Here is a 23,168-nt window from a genome sequence, read left to right on the forward strand (position 1 = left end):
ATCCATTTGCTAAATCAAATATTATCTGGAGACAAATGAAAATGAGAACACGACATACCAAATCATTTGGGATGCAGCAAAAGCAGTCCTAAGAGGGAAATTCATCGCAATACAGGCTCACCTCACTAAACAAGAAAAAGCTCACGTAAGCAACCTCAAACGACACCTAACAGAACTAGAAAAAGAAGAACAAACAAGGCCCAGAGTCAGTAGAAGGAGGGAAATAATAAAAATAAGAGCAGAAATAAACGATATTGAAACAAAAAAGACAATAGAAAGGATCAATGAAACAAAGAGTTGGTTCTTCGAAAGAATTAACAAAATTGACAAACCCCTAGCCAGACTCACCAAGAAAAGAAGAGAGAAATCGCAAATTAATAAAATCAGGAATGACAGAGGAGAAATCACAACAGATACCAATGAAATACAAGAGATCATAAGAGAATACTATGAAAAACTATATGCCAACAAATTGAACAACCTGGAAGAAATGGACAAATTCCTAGACTCCTACAATCTCCCCAAACTGAATCAGGAAGAAATGGAGAATCTGAATAGACCAATCACAAGTAAGGAAATAGAAACGGTAATCAAAAACCTCCCCAAAAACAAGAGTCCAGGACCAGACGGCTTCTCTGGAGAATTCTACCAAACATTCAAAGAAGACTTAATACCTATTCTCCTCAAACTGTTCCAGCAAATTGAGAAAGATGGAGAACTCCCTAACACATTCTATGAAGCCAACATCACTCTGATCCCCAAACCTGACAAGGACAACACAAAGAAGGAGAACTACAGGCCGATATCACTGATGAACATAGATGCAAAAATCCTCAACAAAATTTTGGCAAACCGATTACAGCAATACATCAAAAAGATTATACACCATGATCAAGTGGGATTTATACCAGGGACACAGGGATGGTTCAACATCCGCAAGTCAATCAACGTGATACACTACATTAACAAAATGAAAACCAAAAACCACATGATCATCTCAATAGATGCAGAGAAAGCATTCGACAAGATCCAACACCCATTTATGATAAAAACCCTCAGTAAAATGGGTATAGAAGGAAAGTACCTCAACATAATAAAGGCCATATATGATAGACCCACAGCCAACATCATACTCAATGGACAAAAGCTGAAAGCCATCCCTCTGAGGACAGGAACAAGACAAGGGTGCCCACTTTCACCACTCCTATTCAACATAGTTCTGGAGGTGCTGGCCAGAGCAATTCGGCAGGAAAAAGAAATAAAAGGAATCCAAATAGGTAACGAAGAAGTAAAACTCTCGTTGTTTGCAGACGACATGATCTTATACATAGAAAACCCCAAAGAATCCACAGAAAAACTATTAGAAATAATCAACAACTACAGCAAAGTAGCAGGGTATAAAATTAACGTGCATAAATCAGTAGCATTTCTATACACTAACAATAAACTAACAGAAAAAGAACTCAAGAACTCTATCCCATTCACAATAGCAACGAAAAGAATAAAATACCTTGGGATAAACTTAACCAAGGAAGTGAAGGATCTATACAATGAAAACTACAAGACTCTCTTGAAAGAAATAGGCGATGACATAAAGAGATGGAAAGACATCCCTTGCACATGGATCGGAAGAATAAACATAGTTAAAATGTCCATACTACCTAAAGCAATATACAGATTCAATGCTATCCCAATCAGAATCCCAAGAACATTCTTCACAGAAATTGAACAAACAATCCTAAAATTCATATGGGGCAACAAAAGACCGCGAATTGCTAAAGCAATCCTGAGCAAGAAAAACAAAGCCGGCGGAATCACAATCCCCGATTTCAAAACATACTACAAAGCTACAGTGATCAAAACAGCATGGTACTGGTACAAAAACAGGTCCACAGATCAATGGAACAGAATTGAAAGCCCAGAGATAAAACCACACATCTATGGACAGCTAATCTTCGACAAAGGAGCAGAGGGCCTACAATGGAGAAAAGAAAGTCTCTTCAACAAATGGTGCTGGGAAAACTGGACAGCCACATGCAAAAGATTGAAAATTGACCATTCTTTTTCTCCACACACCAAAATAAACTCAAAATGGATCAAAGACCTAAAGATTAGGCCTGAGACAATAAGTCTTTTGGAAGAGAATATAGGCAGTACACTCTTTGACATCAGTTTCAAAAGAATCTTTTCAGACACTGTAACTCCTCAGTTGAGGGAAACAATAGAAAGAATAAACAAATGGGACTTCATCAGACTAAAGAGCTTCTTCAAGGCAAGGGAAAACAGGATTGAAACAAAAAAACAGCTCACTAATTGGGAAAAAATATTTACAAGCCACTTATCCGACAAAGGGTTAATCTCCATAATATACAAAGAACTCACACTGCTTAACAACAAAAAAACAAACAACCCGATCAAAAAATGGGCAGAGGACATGAACAGACATTTCTCAAAAGAAGATATGAATATGGCCAATAGACACATGAAAAGATGTTCATCATCGCTAATCATCAGGGAAATGCAAATCAAAACTACACTAAGATATCACCTTACCCCCGTTAGATTGGCAAAAACATCCAAAACCAAGAACGACAAATGTTGGAGGGGTTGTGGAGAAAGAGGAACCCTCATACACTGTTGGTGGGAATGCAAACTGGTACAGCCACTATGGAAAACAGTATGGAGATTTCTCAAAAAGTTAAAAATAGAAATACCCTATGACCCAGCCATCCCATTACTGGGTATCTATCCTAAGAACCTGATATCAGATATCTCAAGAGTCCGTTGCACCCCTATGTTCATTGCAGCATTATTTACAATAGCCAAGACGTGGAACCAGCCTACATGCCCAGAAACTAATGATTGGATAAAGAAGATGTGGTATATATACACAATGGAATACTACTCAGCCATAAAAAAAGACGAAATTGGCCCATTCACAACAATGTGGATGGACCTCGAGGGTATTATGTTAAGCGAAATAAGTCAGTCAGAGAAAGACGAACTCTATATGACTCCACTCATAGGTGGAAATTAGTATATTGAGAAGGAGATCTGATTGGTGGTTACCAGGGAAAAGGGGGGGTGGGGGGAGGGTACGGAGGGGGAAGTGGTGTACCCACAACATGACTAACAAAAATGTACAACTGAAATCTCACAAGGTTGTAATCTATCATAACATTATTAAAAAAAAAAAAAAAAAAAAAAAAAAAAAGAAAAGAAAGAAAACGCATATGTATTTGAAAAGAGGTAAAATTATCTCTGTTCACAGGTGATATATGTTAAAAAAAAAAAGACTCCAGAAAAAAAAGTTTCATCTAATAATCAAAATTTTGCAGGATACAAAATCAGCACTCAAAATCAGTTGCATTCCTATATACTAGCAATGACCAACCCCAAAAGGAAATTAAGAAAACAATCCCATTTACTAAAGCATCAAAAAGAGTAAAATGCTTAGGGAAAAACATAGCTCAGGAGAAGAAAAATTTGTACACTGAAAACTGCAAAACATTGTTAAAAGAAATCAAAGAAGATGCAAATAAGTGGAAAGGTATTCTATGCTTATGGATTGGAAGACTTGCTATTGTTAAAATATTCACACTACAGGAACACAGGGAAATATAAGCAATTGGTGCCATTACTATAATCAACCTATTAATTCCCAAACTATACAGAGGATGGTTTATTTTACACATTGTTTTGCACCTTCCTTTTAATGCATTAATACCATCTAGATTATTTTCCATCAGTTCATAAGGAGCTTCTGAATCATATTCCATAACTGCTTAGTAGCCTATGGTGTATCATAATTCATTTTATTTTATACCTTTAGTTCAAGAAATAATGTTGTCTATAACCTTGTATATAAACTAGTCATTTACACCTGAAAGACTACTCCATAAATTGGGTTTCTAGAAGTTGAATAACTTAGTAAAAAGAGAATGTGCATTTGTAATTTTTATCGATTTTGCAAAAATTTTACCATAAAGCTTGTACCAATTTATTCTCTCAGCAGAAATGTGTGAGTGTACTGGGTACCCATCCTCTTGGCCCACAACACTTAATCTAACTTTTTGAACTTGGCCAATATGATAAGTAAAAAGTAATGTTTCAACACGGCTTAAATAAATAAATGTAGTTGAAAAAAAAAAAAAAAAAAAAAAAAAAAGATTGTATTATAAAGTAACATGTTTCTAGAAATTGTGAAGAGTATTTATAAATTTGCCAAGCCACAGAATACTCATGTAAAAGACAGTTTATAATTGCTTACTTCTTAGTTTTCACTAAAAATTAAAGTCTGTAAGGGTTAAGAATTTTAATTAATATACACGATTAAAGGTAGTAAAATTTAATGAGCAAAACATTTTTCAAGAAAAGTAAGATGTGTATTTTCAGTAAAGAACATATAAGAAATAAAGATATTTTTGTTTGTTTAAAAGGTTATAGAAGGTTTATGGGAAAAACATTTGAGAAAAGAGTGTCGTACATGGTCAAATTGGCTAAGATTGATGTGAATTTAATTAAGTGAATGAGTTGTAAGATCAAAAGTAATCTGGTGCAAAAGTAGAATTTGGGCTTTTAGCCCCACCCCCACCCCCTCAACCCCCGCCGCCTTAAAAGGATAATTCTCTTTAACTTTCAGTCTGCTCTCGATAAAGAGATTACAAAAGTTTTTTACTTTCAGTAGTCTGCCAGAAAGGTAGGGATTACATGCTTTCTAAAAATAAATTTCCTGTAGGTTTTTAACAGGTCTTTAATCGCAGGCACTAAGGTTTTTCTTACCACTATTTAGCTTTCTGGATTTGCCTGAAAATCTTTGTTACCATGGTTAAAGGGATAACTAATCATTGTTTCATAGGGACCTATGATGTTGTGTGGATAAATGTTATTAATATAAATATTTTAAATATACATATATATATATATATATATAACATTCCTAAACTACTGATCTGTCCTTGGTATCAGTCATAATTCAAGTGTTGCATGTCACAAAAATAGCCAAGCTTTTTGTTGATTGCAATTTTTGAGTCTTTTGTCATTTACAGATAGTTACTGTTTTACTTGGATGCTTTTGCAAATGTTTCATATTCAGAGAGATTCATGGAAAGGGTTTGGGTGCTTATTCTAGAATAAAGGTTTCTGACAAACTTTCAGATCATAAAACTGAACTGAGTAAGAAATTACAGAACTCTAACCAAGAAATGGATGATTTTATGAAACTGTGAACAAGCGATCAAGATCAAGAGTTTACTACATGGGCCTGAGTGAACCAATGGGGATGATTATAACATGTATGACTTTTTGCTTGAAATATTGCTGATTTGTTTTAACATATTATTTTTCCAGATTTAAGGAAACCTTTTTCTTTTTTCTCTTCAGCTAATTATGACTTATAGAAATTTCATAAAATTATACTTTTGTAAGCAGAATTGAAACATTTATCATTTTCTCCCTACCTGATCCCTCCAGAATTTGGAAACTCTTAGTGGGTGAATATTCCTAGTTTTGTGGAAATATAGTTATTTACATAAGTTCGGTAAGAATCTGTTTTGTTTTACTATAAAGTCTGAACAATATCTAAGGGCAATGCAGTGGATCAGAAGTGTGATGCTTGTGAGTGTCACTCCCTAAAAATGTCATCAGCACTCTCTTGCATATCTCAATTTCTGTAGCAGCAGTCTAGAACTACGCTGGGGGCTCAGAGCTCTGGATGAATAATTTGTTCAGACTTTTTTGACACAATTCATTCCAATTTAAAGCTAAATTTAAAAGATCAGCCTGCCTCATTCACATCCAAGTTCACCCTGGGTTCACCTGGCCTAGGAAATTCCTCCTAGGTTTCTCTTACCTTGCAAATTCCCCCTAGGTTCCTCTTGCTTAGGAAATGTACTGGTACCCCCTTAAGACACCTAGTCTTAAGCCTTGAAATAGCTCAAGTGAAAATCAAGACCTACAACTTAAATAAGGAGAAGCGGAATGTGCGAACTTAAGCACTACACCACCTGGTCAGCCCCTCAAATTTTTCTTTTTTAAGCCCAAAGAGAAACATTTTACTTTTCCTCTTATTTCATAAGATGAACTTGAAGAAGAAGAAAGTAGGAAGAGTTACTCTGGTTGTTATCAAGATTTATTATAAATTTAAAGTAATTAACATTGCTTTATTATATTGCATTGGCACAAGCATAGACTTATAGAAGAAAAGACCAGAATAAGAAGTCTAGAAATAGATCCATAGATAGACACTTAAATTACAAAATAATTGGTACTGCCTATCAGTGGTATTAGTCAATTGACTAACATTGAAAAAAATAAAATATTACTCCTATTTCACACCACACATGAAAATCAAGCCCAAGTATACTGTATTTATAAATGTAAAAAGTAAAATAGTTAAGTTTCTCAAAGTCAAAATGGTACACTTGTTTTCAAAGGTGATTCCCAGACCAGCAGAATCAGAATCATCTAGAAGTTATAAGAAATGCAAATTCTTGGACATCTTCCCTGACATAAAGAATTATACTCTCTGGAGGTGTCCCAACAATCTGTGCTTTAAAACACTTCCAGATGATTCTGATGCCGACTCAAGTTTGAGAACCACAAATTAAGGGGAATATCTCATGACCTTGGAGTAGGAGTAAATAATTTATAGGAGTAGATCACAGTAGCCATTAAGAAAAATATTGATAAATTGTATGCCATTAAAAAAAAACCTTTTCATCCAATTTAAGAGATTGAAAATTAAACCAAAGACTGGGAGAAAATATTCACAATACACATATCCGCCAAAGGATTAGTATCCAGAAATTATAAAAAAAAACTTCAAGTCAATAAGAAAAAGACTGACTTCCTTCCTTGCCACACACACACACAAATAGATGAAAATTCAAACTAGTACTTCACAAAGAGTGTATCTAAATGGCTAATAGGCATATGAAAATATGTGAAGTACCATTAGTCACAGGGAAATATGAACTAAAATAATGGTTGGATACACTACACCCCAACCAGAATAGCTAAAACTAAAAGGATTAATAACACCAAATATGAGTGAGGATGTGGAGAAGATGGAAGGTAGATTGGTAAAACATCTTTGAAAACCAGTTTGCCAGGATCTATTAAATGTAAAAAACATGTATAGCCTGTGACCCAGAAATTCCATTTCCATGTTATGTTCCCAAGAGAAATGACTGTTTATGTTCACAAAAAGCCATGTACAAAAATGTTCAAAGCAGTATTGTTCAAAATAGCTAAAATCTAGGAACAATTCAAATGTGCATCCACAGTGGAAGGGGTAAATTGTGCTGTATTTACACAGTGGAAAACTCCACAGCAATGAAAAATAATGAATTGCTGCTACGTACCCCAACATGGATACATCTCACAGAAATACTGTGGAGTGAAAGAATACAGATACAAAGTAGGAATTACTACATGATTCTAGTAATGTGAGGTTCAAAAACAGAACCAAAACTTACCTATGGTGTTAGAGATCAGAATTGTTGTTGTCTTTTAAAAGATGTTGACTGGGAAGTGGAAGCGAGATTTCTGGGTGCTGAAAACACTCTTTCTCAGGATAATGGCTTATGCTTAGGCTTTTTCTAGAAAGTAGAATCTACAACACGAAAGAAAAGAAAGTCAAAGTAAACTTTATTGATTTGGGAAGCTTTATAGGTAAGGATTCATTTTGGGATATGATACCAGGTATTAGGAAGAGCAAAATAGGAACAGAGAGAAAGCCAATACAATAACATGCTATCAACGTGGTCACCACTATGGAAAATCAGGATCTAATCCCTTTGGAACCCTCTGATGAATCAGATATCCATGATCCCTGGCCCATCATAGTCAAAGATTGCCACGTGTTAATTCTCTACTCCTGCAGTTTTGAGCATCCACAGTGATAAGCAGCTTCTCACAGGTGTCCCAACTACATCAGGAGAAAAGCCTTTGTACAAAAATGCAAAAGATACACAGTGCAGCAGAAGTTATGCTCTGTCATGTTGCCTTAGCAATGGCTGGGTGGAAAAAGTGGCTGAGAAGATGTATGGAAGGACACAGAGCTGTGTGATACCATCACATTTTTATGAGCAATCAAACAAAAACTATAATATATACAACAAAATCAATCATTTATTTTTTTCATAGGAAGACTTCCATGTCCCACAATTTGTTCGGTAACAAAGTCCCAGTGACACCTAGTGGTGATACATAGACATTCACAAGCATGAGGTTACAGCTCTTCCTTTGAAACTTCTGTTGCTCAACTTCACTCCATTATGGATGAGAAATCCAGTGCCTGATGTAAACAGTCACCTTCAGGAACAAGCGTTCATCTGTTGGGACCCTTATCTTAACGCACCATTTTGGGAAGAGCAGACAAACTCAATTTGGTAGCTTGTAAGTAAACTCTATTGATGCGGGGAGCTTTGTAGTAAGACTTTGCTGTAAGGGGACGATTTTACCTTACTCTGAGCTACTTCCCCTCTATGTTTTTCCATACTTGCAGTCAACCTTAAATGAGATCTCTATATTGCATTTATAATCTAAAAATCCTAACTTCTCCAAATTTTTGGAATCACTCTACTTAAATCTCCAAGTTAAGGGATCTATGAGAAAGTATACTAATTAAATGCCATTAAGCCGATTTAATTCCATTATTCTAAATATACATTAAATAATTTCTATTTTTGCAAGTTTTATTTATATCTTATTGAAAGTACATTCCTTAGGAGCAATTATTTTTCTTATGAAAAAATTATACATGGCAAAAACTAACTGGAAAATCAAATGTTGAATCTTACCTGTAAAAGTTTGGTTTTTGTGAATTTTCTTTTGTAGCCATTTTCTACCAAAATGCAATTTACCCAGAATGAATTGTACTGTATGCAGTTTTATGCACTATAAATTTTATTTCCTGTTGGTTTTGCTGCTATTCATATTTATTTTAAAATTTAGATAAAGCAAAAAAAGTTTAGCTCATTGATGCAGTTTTAATAAGATGTTCTATGACTTTTCCTTTTTCCCAGACTAGTTTATTATATTGCTGCTAATTTGTTTTTTCCACAGACTTTGCAAACTATATACTAATTATGCAGGCTCTGGACTGAGAAACAAGGCTAGAACAAGAGTAAATGTTCTCTGTTGGAGTGTGTGGTCGTTCTCTGGACTATCATGTCTCCTACAAATAAAGATAGCTAGGCTTCTAGTTTTACAATATTTTTGGCTTTAATTTCTTTCTTTTTTGCCTTATTAATTCTTAATAAATTACATTGGGACCTCTAGTACAATGCTGAATATAAACGGTGAGCACAGGCATCCTTGCCTTGCTCTTAATCTTAGAAGAAAAGGATATAATGTCAACATTTAGTATGATGTTAACTGTTAAGTTTTTGTTGATGCCCTTTATCAAATTTAGAACGTTCCCTTTTATTCCTAGTTAACTGGGAGTTTTTGTCTTGAAGTCTTGAATGTTTCAAATGTTTTATTTGTATCTATGGAGATAATAATGTGATTATTCTCCTATGTTCTGTTAATGTGGTGTATTATGTTTGATTTTCAAATATTAGGCCAATCTTCCTTATCTGAGATAAACCTCACATGGTCATGATATAGTAATATTTTTATATACTGCTAGATTTTATTCCATTTTGTCAAGGATTTTTGTGTCTAAGTTTATAAGAAATATTGGTGTATAATTTTCTTGTCTTGTAATTTCTTTGTAAGTTTTCAGTGTTAGGAATACATGGACCTTATAAAGTAAATTGGGAAGTTTTGCCTTCTCTGTTTTCTGACAGATTTTATGTAAGATTGGTAGTTCTTCTTTAAATGCTGATTGAATTCAACTAGCCTTCCGTGCCAGGAGTTTTCTTTGTGGGAGGATTTTTAATAACAAATTAATTTAATATTCATTATTATTTATTTTATCATACTATATTTTGTTTTTAATATTTAACATTTATTATATTAATAGATTAATTAATATTGTATTAATTTTTATTAACAGAACTATTCAGATGTCTTGCTTCTTATCTCAAGTAAGTAAACTGGGTTTCTTAAGAAACTTTTCGTTTCTAATCTACAATTTTGAATGTATTAGCGTAAAGTTTTTCTTACTACTTCCACTTTACCCCTTTAATAATAGGATCTCTGGTAACATCTTTTATGCTTAATACTGATAATTTGTTTTTTAAAAAAATTATTTTATTGAGGTCAAATTGGCTTGTAACGTTGTATAAATTTCAGGTTTATATGATTATATTTCAGTTCTTATATAGCCTGCATCATGTTCACCACCAACAGTCCAGTTTTTATCTGTCACCATGCATGGAGAAAAGAAAATCTCTTCAATAAATGGGAAAACTGGACAGCCACGTGCGAGAAAATGAAACTAGACCACTATCTTACACCATACACAAAAATTAGCTCGAAATAGATTAAAGACTTGAATGTAAGACCTGAAACCATAAAATTCCCAGAAGAAAACATAGGTAGTACACTCTTTGACATTGGTCTTAGCAGCATCTTTTTCAATATGCGTTCTCAAGCAAGGGAAACAAAAGCAAAGATAAACAAATAGAACTATACATCAAACTTAAAAGCTTCTACACAATGAAGGAAATGATCAACAAAGTGAAAAGACAACCCACCAATTGGGAGAAGATATTTGCAAATCACACATCCGATAAAAGATTAATATCCAAAATATATGAAGAACTCAACAACAAAAAAACAAACAACAAGATTAGAAAATTGACAGAGGATCTGAATAGACATTTTTCCAAAGAAGAAATACAGGTGGCCAACAAGGACATGAAAAGATATTCAGTCTCTCTCATTATTAGGGAAACATAAATCAAAATCACAATGAGATATCACCTCACACCCATCAGAATGGCTGTAATTAACAAGACAAGAAATTACAAGCGTTGGAGAGGAAGTGGAGAAAAGGAAACCTTCATACACTGTTGATTGGAATGCAAACTGGTACAACGATGTCTCAAAAAGTTAAAACTAGAAATATCATATGATGCAACTATCCCCCTACCGGGTATTTATCCGAAGAACATAAAATCAGTCATTCAAAAAGATATACACACCGTTATGTTCATTGTAGCATTATTCACAATATCCAGACTTGGAAACAATCTAAGTGCCCATCAACAGATGAACGGATAGAGAAGATGTGGTGTATATATATACATAAATGGAATGCTACTCACCCATAAAAAAAAAAAGATGAAATCTTGCCATTTGCAACAACATGGATCGATCTTGAGGGCATTATGGTAAGTGAAATAAGTCACACGGAGAAAGCCAAATACCATACAACTTCACTCATGGAGAAGACTTAAAAAACAATAATAACAGACAAACAAAAAGATGCAAGAATAGAATGGTGGTTCCAGAGGGGAAGCAGGGAGGACAAAAGGGGTAAAATGGCATATACATGGTGACAGATAGCAATTAGATTTTGGGTGGTGAACACTATGTAGTGTACACAGAAATTGAAATAGAATGAAGTACACCTGAAATGTATACAATGTTATAAATCAATGTTACCTCGATAAAGAAATTTTTAAAAACCACAGCAATAATTTTCATTTTATATTTACTTATATTTGCAATACTCTCCAAAGTTTTGGTGGACTGAAAAGTAACACTATTATTGCTGTATGACTTTTTAAAACTCTTTAAAGATAGACTTTTACTACCAAAATTTTAAAAAGAATGGGCACAGATCAAAGAATATAAAATGCCATGTAGTTTTTTCAAGGATTTTCAAATGTTGTAGATTATATTTTCCATGTATGCTGGCACTGTCACATATCTGTCTCTTCAAATAATTTTTGTCTGTATTCAGCTTTTGTAAATTGCCTATGAATGATTTGTATAATTCTTTTCCAGTCATTTCACGTACTGGGAAAATTCTTCAACATGTTTTTTTTTACCTGACTTATATCTGAAGTTTTATTATCAAATCTTAGAGAAAAGTATTTAGCATATCTTACCTTATTTAAAATTATTTGATTCGTGCATCTACCATAATATTAATTGCTTGCTTTTGTATTTTATTCCCTGAATAATATGGTATATTATTTGTTATTAATGTTAGTTTTCTGGATATATGTTCTTCCATAATTTTCTATAATACTTACCAAATTAAGAGAATAGTAATACATTTTTTTTGGATGGTGCTCTGAATGCTTGACTTTGTCTTGCGAAAAACTGAGTCACCCATACTATATGTTCATTCACAGCATGTCAATATTTTTGTATAGTCATAGTCCCACAGCATTCATTATGTAAATTAATCATATTTCATAATTGACTACTTATTATGTATACAAGTATTGGTAAGGAGTTTTCCTTTTCTGGTAACGTGATAACTCTGCTGATCTTTTACTCATTTTCATTCATCAGATGATTTTTTTCATTCCTAAAATTAAATAATAATACATATGAGTTTTTTTTAAAAAGCAACCAGAATCAAGTTAGTTTTTCACCAATTTAAACAATTTGTGTAAAATAAATGTTTCAAAACCTCCCATCTTTACTTAAACTTTCCACTGAAGTATAATAGGTATTCAAAAATGTACACAATCATAATTATAAAGTTTGTTGAATTATCACAAAGACAATACACCTGTGTTATGTAATTCACATCAAGAAGTGGAATACCGCTAGCGCCTCAGAAGTCTCCCTGTGCCACACCCAAAATTACTCCATCTCTCATTCCGTAGCATAATCTCTATCTTGATTCCTAACATCTTAATTAGTTTTTCTATCCGTTTGTCATAGTTTACCTTCTCCCTAATGAATACCTTTCAGCATTTCCTTGTATGGTGACAAATTATTCCAGTTTTTTCTTGTGTAAAAAGAAATATTTATCTTCAATTGTGATGGATATTTTCCTTGAGTAAAGAATTCTACATCTTCACTTTTACTGTGTTAGCATGCTGAAAACAACATTATGTTAATTTCTGCCTCCCATTGTGTTTTTCTGGAAGTCAGATGTTCACGTAAATATTGCTCCTCTCTGTGAAATTAGTTTCTCATCTCTGACTATTTTTAAGATATTCTCATTGTTTTTGGTTTTCAGTAGTTTTACTATGATGTACTTGGTCTGAATTACTTTTTGCTCATTTTGCCGTAGTACAATTGAATAGTTGAACTGCACTTTTTCTTTTGGAAAGTCTCAGCCATAATTTCATCTCAACCATTATCTGCTCCATTCTCTCATCTGTCATTTTGTGACTCAAGCTACACATATATTTGATCTTTTCATGGTATTCCCTCAATTACATGCTTTGTCATTTCTATATTTCCCAAATTTTTGTCCCTCCAAAATTTATTCTGGATATATTCTTCTAATGTAGCTTCCAGCTCACATGTTCTGTATTCAGTGGGGTTTTATCCGCTACCACATCCATCCAATTTTTTTAACTGCTATCATTTTATTTCTCCATTAGTTTCCTTTTTTTCTTTATATCTTCCACTTCTCTGCTAAAATTCTTAATCTTATTTTTCTCTCCTTGAGCATGTTAAAGTCTGCTTATTTTAAAGTCTGTATCTGATAACTCCATTATCTAGGACACTGGTAAGCCTGTGTCTGCTCTCTGTTGTCCTTTTTTAATTTTTTTTTTTTTCACTTTACCTTGTCTCTTAATGTCTTTGAGTGGTGTTATGTTTTGTTTTGTCTTTATCTTTGTTTTTGTTTTTGAGTGTTGATCAATGTTATTCCTCCAGAATCATTTAGGGGCAATAGCAATACAAAAATATCACATTAATTTCACAGATTAAGATAATTTGGAACTTAGTTACAGTCTCTGCAAAGATTGTTCTCCTTCTGCTTCACACTTACTCCTACAATGCAGCCAAAAATAAGGTCACAACCCAAAATTCAGGCTCCAATGATATCCTGGAAGATTTATGAGTCTGCTGAAAGCTTTGCTTAGCTTCTTAGTCACTTTAGGTGCCTCTCAAGGAATTAGCAGGTACTCCTGTGAGAATAGTAGCCCCAAATACTGGGCTCATCTCTGTGAGTTTCTGTCTTCTCCCAGAAAATTACCTGGCAATTTATCTCTTCTTTGAAGATTCTTCAGTGCCTTGAGGCAGATTTTATTTTATATTTTTCTTGCTATTCCTAGTTGTCCTTGACAAGAGAGTTGCTCCAAATTAGGTAATCTACCATTTCTAGAAGCAGAAGCTCTCCTGTTTCTTTTTAAATTGTTTATTAATAAAACTTACTATCATTCCATTAGTGAAGTCACAATTTGTGTCTCAGGTATCTAGGCAATAGAAGAGTTGGTATAGACAACTGGAGACTATATAGTGGGAGATGATCCTTGAGCCTGTGTACAAGCTGTGTGAATTCAAGTTTAGTTTGTTCACAGGTCTCCTTCTTGACCATGAAACCAGTTCAAAACAATATAGGAGAGAAACCAAATTTGGGGCATCTCATCCAAACTACATACCTAGCTAGGCTGAAAGCCAAGGCAAAAACTGACACTAACTGTTTTTGTGCCTAATGTTTTAAAATAATCCATATCTAAGAGCTCTCTGATTCCTTTAATAGAATCTTTGCCTCAGCCATTCCTGCTGAGGCAGACTAGTTAGTTGAAGGTTAGTGCTTGTAGAATCTCAAGCACATTGCCTAAGATTTGCTTGGGCCTTGTGGCCTGAGTTTCATTACTGACTTTGCTTGTGAGGCCTATGCATTTATTTAAGGCCCAGCAAGTAAATCTCTACTTCCATAGCAACACATTCTTGCTCTGGCAGATACTGTGGCCAGTCACCAGTATACTCTCTTCAGGACAAATATGCTCATCCGCTCAGCATAGGGAAGTATTGGCTGCTGACTGCTCACAGATAGGTCCCCCTCCAGGAATTGCCTTCTGTTGAAGAGAGTTGCTTTGTCCAAGGGAATGTCCCTTCTCTGGAGAGAGCACACATCAAATGTGGGAATAAAAAGGTACAGCCCCGTTACCTGTTCTAGGAAATCTCTGATGGGTCATCTTAGCTCCAGAATTCTCTAGGAGCTTGATTAAATTCTCTGGGCAACTGCATCACAGCTCAACCTCTCCTTCTGCTCAGTTCTGCTTTCCTCTCTCCTTTATAGGTGTTGCTTTTGAGAGCATTTCCTAATAAATGTTCTATATGCAGATGTTTATCTGAGTCTGTTTCCTCAGAAATGGACCCAAGACACTCATCTATATAAAAACAGCCACTTGACTTAGACAAAGCCATCCTAAGCAGCAGCAATCTGCCACAGTAAAAACCTCAAATGGATGCTAGGTGCAAAATCCTGCAACTACCTGCCCAGGGCACAAAGGTAAAGAGGCCACTGCGCATCATATGAAAGCTAGTTACGTTGAACCATATAGGGCAATACACAACAACAAGGTCAAAACTCATGTGATCATGTCCTAATTTCTAAAGCTCATTACTAAAGGCTGTTTGCTTTGGCCCTACCAAAACATTCTCACGCATTAATTTATCTTCTATTTCCACAATAGTTTTTTCTCCATGGTTGTCTTCTAACAAAGGCCTCAGTAGTCCCTTTGTTAATTGTCTCCTGAATTAAATTCTCCTAAACTACAGACATCAATCTTTCATCTTATCAAAATTAGTTAAAATGTATGCAAAAATTTACACCAACTTTGGTTATAACTTCCTCGGTTTTTGTTTTAAGTTACAACTTTTCCCTCAATTCAATATAGATGAAGTTACATTTTCTCCTTTGGATTTATCTCCGTGACATGAGTTATAAAATATTTCACCATACCATTTGTCCAGAAGTTCACTCTGATTTCTAATGTTTCACATAAATTTTGGAAAAACTGGCTGCATTTTTCTCCCTTGCCTTAAAAACTATACGTCTACAAACAAATTATAATGATAACACAATGACAAGACAAAAATGAACTTAGAAAAATAACATAGATGTCATTGTCAAAAACTTGATTTAGCCTTAGCAAACAATAAATAATCCATATAGGTCATTACAATGAGAATAATAAAGAGCTACCGGGAAGCATTTCATGAACCAAAGCTGTCAACCTTTAGTTGATAGTAAGCCAACATCCTGGATTCGTTAGGACCAAGTTTAGCTGCAGGTGTCAGAAAATTCAAACAAACAATATCTTTAACAAGATGTGGTTATATTCTCTGTGGTTATATATATAGTCTCTGTCTTGTGAAGAGACTGGAAGTAGGCAATTCAGGGTTGTTCTGGCATTCTATTGCTCAGGGACTTGGTTCCCAGTTTCGTCTTTTGTGTGGATTTTTTTCTGGATTTTTTTGTTTTACTTTATTTGTTTCGTTGTGGTCTTCACCATGCTTGGTCCTCATTCCGAAGGTCATCCCATACTCTGAGATGGCTGCCAGAGATCTTTTCATCAAACCCACCTTTTATCCAGTGATGAGGAGAAAGGAGGAAGCTGAACACACCCACCTCCCACTGCTTCAGATCTACTTTGCAGAACTTGAACACTCCGTTGGTCAACTGCAGTCACTTAGCCACAACCAGCTAAAAGAGTAACTAAGAGATACAGCTTTTATTCTACCCAACTAATAATCAGGGCGTTGATTTTTTCTAGAGGAAGTAGAAAGTAGATTCTGGGAGACAACCAGTTGTAAATCACATTTGGCAATTCATCTATCCATTTAGGTATGTCAATGTGTAGTTGGGGGCCAGTTTCATTCGAATAGGTAACATAGAAATAAAATTATTCAAAGCTCAAAAACCATATGTGCTTTTCTCAGGACTCTTTACACACGAATTAAGGCTCATACTTGTTTTAGAATATTTTCATGTCTAAAGTCACATCTGACATTCTCTCTGAGGTAGAATTGGTTATGCACTGGGGATGGAAAGAGTTGTAGTTAGGCTAACAAGTGACTGTCAAAGAACAGAACCAAAATGGTATCGTGAGAAGAATCTTGGTACTCTCTTTGGGTATTATCCTCCCGGGAGCACATCTGAGATTCAGGCAAGAGTTCTTGAGTAGATCTCCAAAAGCCACATGAAATTTCCAATTGCCAGTTCCAACCACAGCTCAACAGATGACTAAAGTTACTGCTCTGCATTTACCAGATAATATAAAATTGTTGCACATAAGGAGTATGTTAGAATACATAAGCTGAAAGTTGCTGCTGCTCAAAAATAATTATTTTAGATCAACATATACAATATTTATGGGAAACAGAGTCTGTTCATTCCTATAGATAATGTAAAATCTCCCCTTGAGTTTTCCAGAACATCAGAGAGCTGCACACTAATGAGATCATGTTGCATTGTGAAGAGTTATTTTCCTCATTTTTTGTGTTAGGCAGATATAATCACCTTAAGAGATGTAAACAAACCTGGGGAAAGAGTGAAGGGGCAAAGGAGCACATATGTACGGTGACAGATAAAACAAGATTATTGGTGAACATAGTGGTCTATACAGAAACTGAAACATAATAATGTACATCTGAAATTTACACAATGTTATAAGCCAATAAGACCTCAATAAATATTTTTTAAAAAATTAAAAATAATTAATTAAAAAAAGGCCTATGCAAATCATAAAACTTATTGAATGAACTTTCCTGACACTATTGTTCACTGAACCAAATAGTTTCCTCTTTATGAGAAATGATGGGCCAATTTTCTTTGTGGCCTCAGGACCAGGAGTGGATATACCTTTCCTGAACATTTTATTTGTCTATGTCTTCTAGACACTGTGAATATGTAATGCATCTTGTCTTAATCATCTCAGAGTCCTCTAATAATTTGCAACCCATATATAACCAATGTATAGGATATTTTGACACTTTTTAAAATTTACTTCATTCTTGGCTTCATCAAATTTTCCAGCCATATACTCTCTTTGGTTCTATTCCTATATTATTATTGATATTTTTATTTATTTAATTTTTTTGGTAAGGAAAATCACCCCTGAGCTAACATCCGTGCTAATCTTCCTATATTTTATGTGGAATGCTGCCATAGTATGGCTTGATGAGCGGTGCCAAGTCCGCACCTGGGATCTGAACCCACAGACCCCATGTAACCGAAAGTTCGGTCTCTGAACCCGATGCCAATCCAAATAACAAGAACAGAGTTGTGTGTGGAGGAGGAAAGGTTTTTACTATGCCAGGCACAGGGAGCAAAGCAAGGGCTCATGCCTCAAAAATTGCTAGCTCCCCGATGAGGAATGGGTAGGGATTTTTATTTGGGGATTTTGGGTAGGGGAGGGAGTGCATGTAGCTGTGCAGGCTGGTGTTTTCCCACCAGCCTGCGTTTGGCCTTGAGAGGCTGCTTGCAGCAACGCAGGGAGAGGGTGAGATAGGAGGATGGCAGGTGGGTGTCCTTCGCCATTGTCTCTTGTCTCGTCTTCCTGTTTGAGGTGGGTTCGAGCCCCAGGAGTGAGGAGTTTAGGTCTGGGAAGCCTCCGTTCCTTGATATTCTTGAGACAGCGGCTTTCCTGGCAAAGTCAAGGACACACAATTAGCTAAACTTTAGTGTGCCTCCAACTCCAGGCCACCTGGGCTTTTTACAATTTGTAACTCCCATTTAGTTGTAAAGCTCAAGGAGTTTAAGTTTAAAGAAACAGGTATTTACATATGAATGGTGCTAGAGAAGCAGAAAAGGGGGTGGTGGGTTTTAGTTTTAACCCCATATACACTGGGTTCAATGTGGGGGAACTGATATCAGGGCTGATGTGAAGAGCCTGTAACACCCAGGCAGCCAAGGGAGAGAGCACGAACTTAACCACCCCTACCACTTTTCTTGCTGGAGGAAGATTAGCTCTGAGCTAACATCTGTACCAATCTTCCTCTATTTCTTATGTGGGTCATGGCCACAGTGTGACTTGATGAGTGGTGTAGGTCCACACCCAGGATCCATGCCTGCAAACTCAGGGCGCTGAGGCAGAGTGTGCTGGACTTAACCACTAGACCATGGGGCCAGCCCAGATATATTTTAAATTTTATGTACATATTTTTGTAAGTAATTTTCAGTTATTTTTAGAGCTAACAAGTTATTGCGAATATAAGCGTGGCTTTGTAAGCTCCTTGATGATCTGAGGAACTTCTAAACTTTTAATAATAACTAGAATGCTGAAACTTTGTTTTAATCTCTATGGCCACCCAGCAACAAAATGTAGATATTTATCTCAATCTGTACCTTCTGATAATTACAAAAGTCCTGAGACTTCAACTAGAAGGTTTTCGTGTTGTAGATATTTTGATTCTGTGCTTAGAAGTATAAGTATTTTATACAATATTAAATAGTTTTATGGTTTTTCCCAGAGAAGGTACAACCTTGGTGCAACCCATTATCCCAATACAATCTCTATTCCATAGAGTATCATTATACACTTTTCGATCTTGCTTTGTTGTTTTGTGTTTTGACTTTGGAATCATAAATGCAGGTTGCCGACTACTCATTCTCCATTTAAAATCTCATGGATATCATTTGGTCTGAGCAGACCTCATCTGTAAACTGTTGGATTTATTTATTTATCCCTATTTCTTTCTCTTCACCACATTCTAAAATATTACTGTGTTATTCTTCTGTTTGTATGTATTCTTATACAATGTGATGTTGTTTGATGTGTACAATTTTAATTTCCATAAAAGGTATTATTATACTATATGCTTTATATGTTAAAGTATTTAATTCAGCACTCTTTTAAGACCTTCCATATTACTCTGTGTCTAGTCTGTTATTTCTATCTGCCGCACAGAATCCCATAGTGGGCATCTATTGTGTTTACTTATAGCTTGCCATAGGGATGGACATCTAGCATGCTTCCCACACCTCACTACCATGAAAACACTGTCATAAACACTTTTATATATGTTCCCTCTGGAACTGGGTAAACATTTCCTATTATGAATATTCGGAAGTCAGATTGCAAGGTAAACAAGATACTGCCGCAAACTCCAGAATTACTTCATCACCAACAATGCATGGAGATTGCCACCTATCCCACTTCCCTGCAAACACTGGGCTTCTGCAGCTTTCTGATGTTGCCAAGTTGGTGATTTAAAATGAGATCTCTTAATTTTCATTTCTCTAATTACCATGAGTTAGATACAACTTTAATTTCAACAAAATATATTATGTGTATGCTTCATTTATTAATGCATTTCATTCAGCACACTTTTAAAGGCCTTCCATATTACTTGGTGTGTATGTACACAATACATATATATTTTATTTTTAGAATTTCAAATACTTCTCTCAATTTTTCACCCATTAATTTTGTTCAGTGCATACTTTATTGAAGAGAAAGCCTTAATTTTATAAAGCACAATTCAACAAATTTTACTCTTAGTTTAATTTAATTTTATTATTCTTTTTTTTTTCATTTTATACAGTTTGTGGTTCAGAAGAAACGATATGCAAGACAGTGGAACAGTCTATGCTGCCCACCTACTTGAACATACCCACTCTTGTCCTCTAAGGAATAGAGAACCCAGGACTCCGGTCCCTGCAGGAACAGACTTAGTTACAAGCACCTAGGAAGGGCCAAGTCCTTAGGGGTCAGGGCCAGAAGCAAGGGGCACCAGAACACTCAGGGGCCCACATGTAACTGGAACTGTGTATGGGAGCATGGAAGCTGGGGGTAAAGTCTAACCATAGGCCATTTCTCCCCAAGGCTATAGAGTTTCAAATTTGAGAATTTAGTTTAAGAAATAATTCCCCACTAATAGGTCATAAAGATATTCTGAAGTATCATATGCTGCAAACTTTGTATTACTTTTTGCGTTTAAGACTTATTCTATTGTGAATAAACCTTTGCTTGTGTCTTTCAAAAATTATTCAGATATTTGTAGTCATTTATTCTTCCACATAATGTAAAAAGTTAGTTTACAAGGTACCTCCGAAATCCAGCTGGAATTTCAATTAGGAATTTATGGAAATTATAGAATATTTTTTAATTTTTTTGTAACAACTCTTTCCACACAATTCCAGTTCATCAGAAATACTTTCTTGATCTTTAATAGTATTTAGAACTTCTCTGTACAGTTCTTGTATATCCTTTCTTCAGCTGTATTTAGCTATTTTATAGATTCTGTTGCCATTATAAATGGTATCTTATTTTCTTTTATTTCTTTGTTGCTCATATAAAAAAGCATTGATTATTTTCATATTTAGTTTGTGGCTAGATAACTTGGTGAATTTCCATGGTAGTTTGATGGTTCACTTTTTATTCTATTAGTTTTCTATGTAGAAATTATATCATTTGAAAAAAAAACCTATTCCTTTGAAATCTTTTCAGTTTTATTTCTATGTTAAATTTATAACTAGATAACTTATGAGCTCTTCTGTTACTTCCAATATTTTGCTAATTTCTAATTTCCTCATATAGAATCATATAAGCTGCAAATAATGATATTTTTTCTTTAATATCTATTTTCATACCTCCTTATTTTTCTAGCTTTACTAGCTCAACTAAGACTTTAGTGTGCTAATGAATAGTGCTGACTGTAACAGGCAGACATCTGGTTCTGGATTTTCACTGGAATGCTTTAAAGCTTCAAAATTAAACCCATCTCTTGGAGGTTGTTTGCTGCTACATTTGATCATACAGAGGGAGTTTCTTTCTTTCCTGAGTTGATAGCATTTTATAAGAATAAACATTTAAATATATAAATGATTTTTCTGTAACTCTGGAGATGATTATATGATTTTATTGTACTAATCTGTTGAAGTAAGTGATTTTATTAAGAGATTTTAATGGCAAACAATCCTCTTATAGATTTTGTTTTTATGGACAAATCCCATTTAATTGGGTGCCGGGTTTTTTTTTTGTAAATGTTTTATTTGAGTCTATACACATAATTTCTGAGTAAATATGCATAAATGAGATTAGTTGATAATTGCTATTTTAATCTTTGCTTTGTTTTTTTCTGGAGGATTTTCTACTGGCTCTGGTGTCATCAAAATTTTGCCTCATAAAGATAGTTGACATTATTTTCCTTCTGTTTCTCTACCTGGAACAAAGTATGCGAAATATGATTATCTGCTTCTCAGTGTGGTCTGTACCTAGGAAATTACTCAACCAGAAACTGAGTAATTGTTCATTTTCCTTAACAATTACTTATATATTCACATTTTCTCCTTCTCCTAGGATTTTTTACATAAAATTTTATTTTTAACAAATCTGTTTATGTTAAATATATATAGCATTTTCTTATTTTCATCTGTACATTGCTTATCAGTAATATGTCTACTTTTCTAATAATATACACTTTTGATCCGTTCTGAGAGAGGTTTTTATATTTTTATTAGTTTTCTCAAAGTCAGCCTCTATGGCCTGGCCTGGTGGCATAGTGGTTAAGTTCATGCACTCTGCGTTGGTGGCCTGGGTTTTGAGGATTTGGATCCTGGGCACAGACCTACACACCACTCATCAAGCCATGCTGTGGTGGCATCCCAGATACAAAATAGAGGAAGGTTGACACATATCTTAGCTCAGGGCCAATCTTCCTCTCACACACACAAAAAATAAACAATAATAAAAAATTTGAGGTTAAAAAAAAATCCAGCCTTTAGTGTTGTTGGTCACCTTTATCAATTTTTTGTTTTGCTTTTTATTTTAACTTTTACTGCTCTTAAATTAATTTTCTACCTTCTAAATTTTCATTGATTTTGCTGTTCTGTTTTAGCTTCCTCAATTAAAATCTTATGTGTTTTGTGTCTGTCTTCTCTACAAATAAATGCTATAAACTTCCCTCTACACGTCACTTTAGAATCATTTATGAACCAGAAGAAGAGAAGACGAGCTCACCTATGTAAAAACTAATGCATAGTAAGAAGATTGTAAAAACTAATCCTTAGTGACCATTGTTTAAAAAAATCAGGATAATTAAAATTAAACAAAAGCAGAAAGTACAAATGTCAGTGCAGATACACACTTTGTTCACAGTCCATGTCTGCTTGCCATTTTAAATACTGAGGTACTGAATTTGCAATTCACCACAGAAAATTGAACAAGGTGTAAATAAATCATTTCTGAAACTTACAGACCACATCAATCATCAAATTCCCCGATGAATGTTTCTAGCCCCAAAACTAACATCATACAGAAAATGAATTTCAAAGCCAAAATAGCTAATATTAATATTCTTGTTATGTGCTATAAATTGTTTTTCCCTTTATTCTTGCT

General features: G+C 34.6%; 1 long non-coding RNA gene across 1 annotated transcript; it reads left to right on the top strand.

Moving 5' to 3' along the window:
* The first annotated feature begins 8,148 nt into the window (after positions 1–8,148).
* On the top strand, positions 8,149–21,863 carry LOC103560991 (uncharacterized). Its single transcript, XR_547340.2, has 3 exons — positions 8,149–8,400; positions 10,007–10,037; positions 20,374–21,863. It is a non-coding gene; the product is annotated as an uncharacterized lncRNA (long non-coding RNA).
* Positions 21,864–23,168: the final 1,305 nt, after the last annotated feature.

Source organism: Equus przewalskii, unplaced genomic scaffold (genome assembly GCF_037783145.1).
Source record: "Equus przewalskii isolate Varuska unplaced genomic scaffold, EquPr2 ChrUn-7, whole genome shotgun sequence".
NCBI classification, from domain to species: domain Eukaryota; kingdom Metazoa; phylum Chordata; class Mammalia; order Perissodactyla; family Equidae; genus Equus; species Equus przewalskii.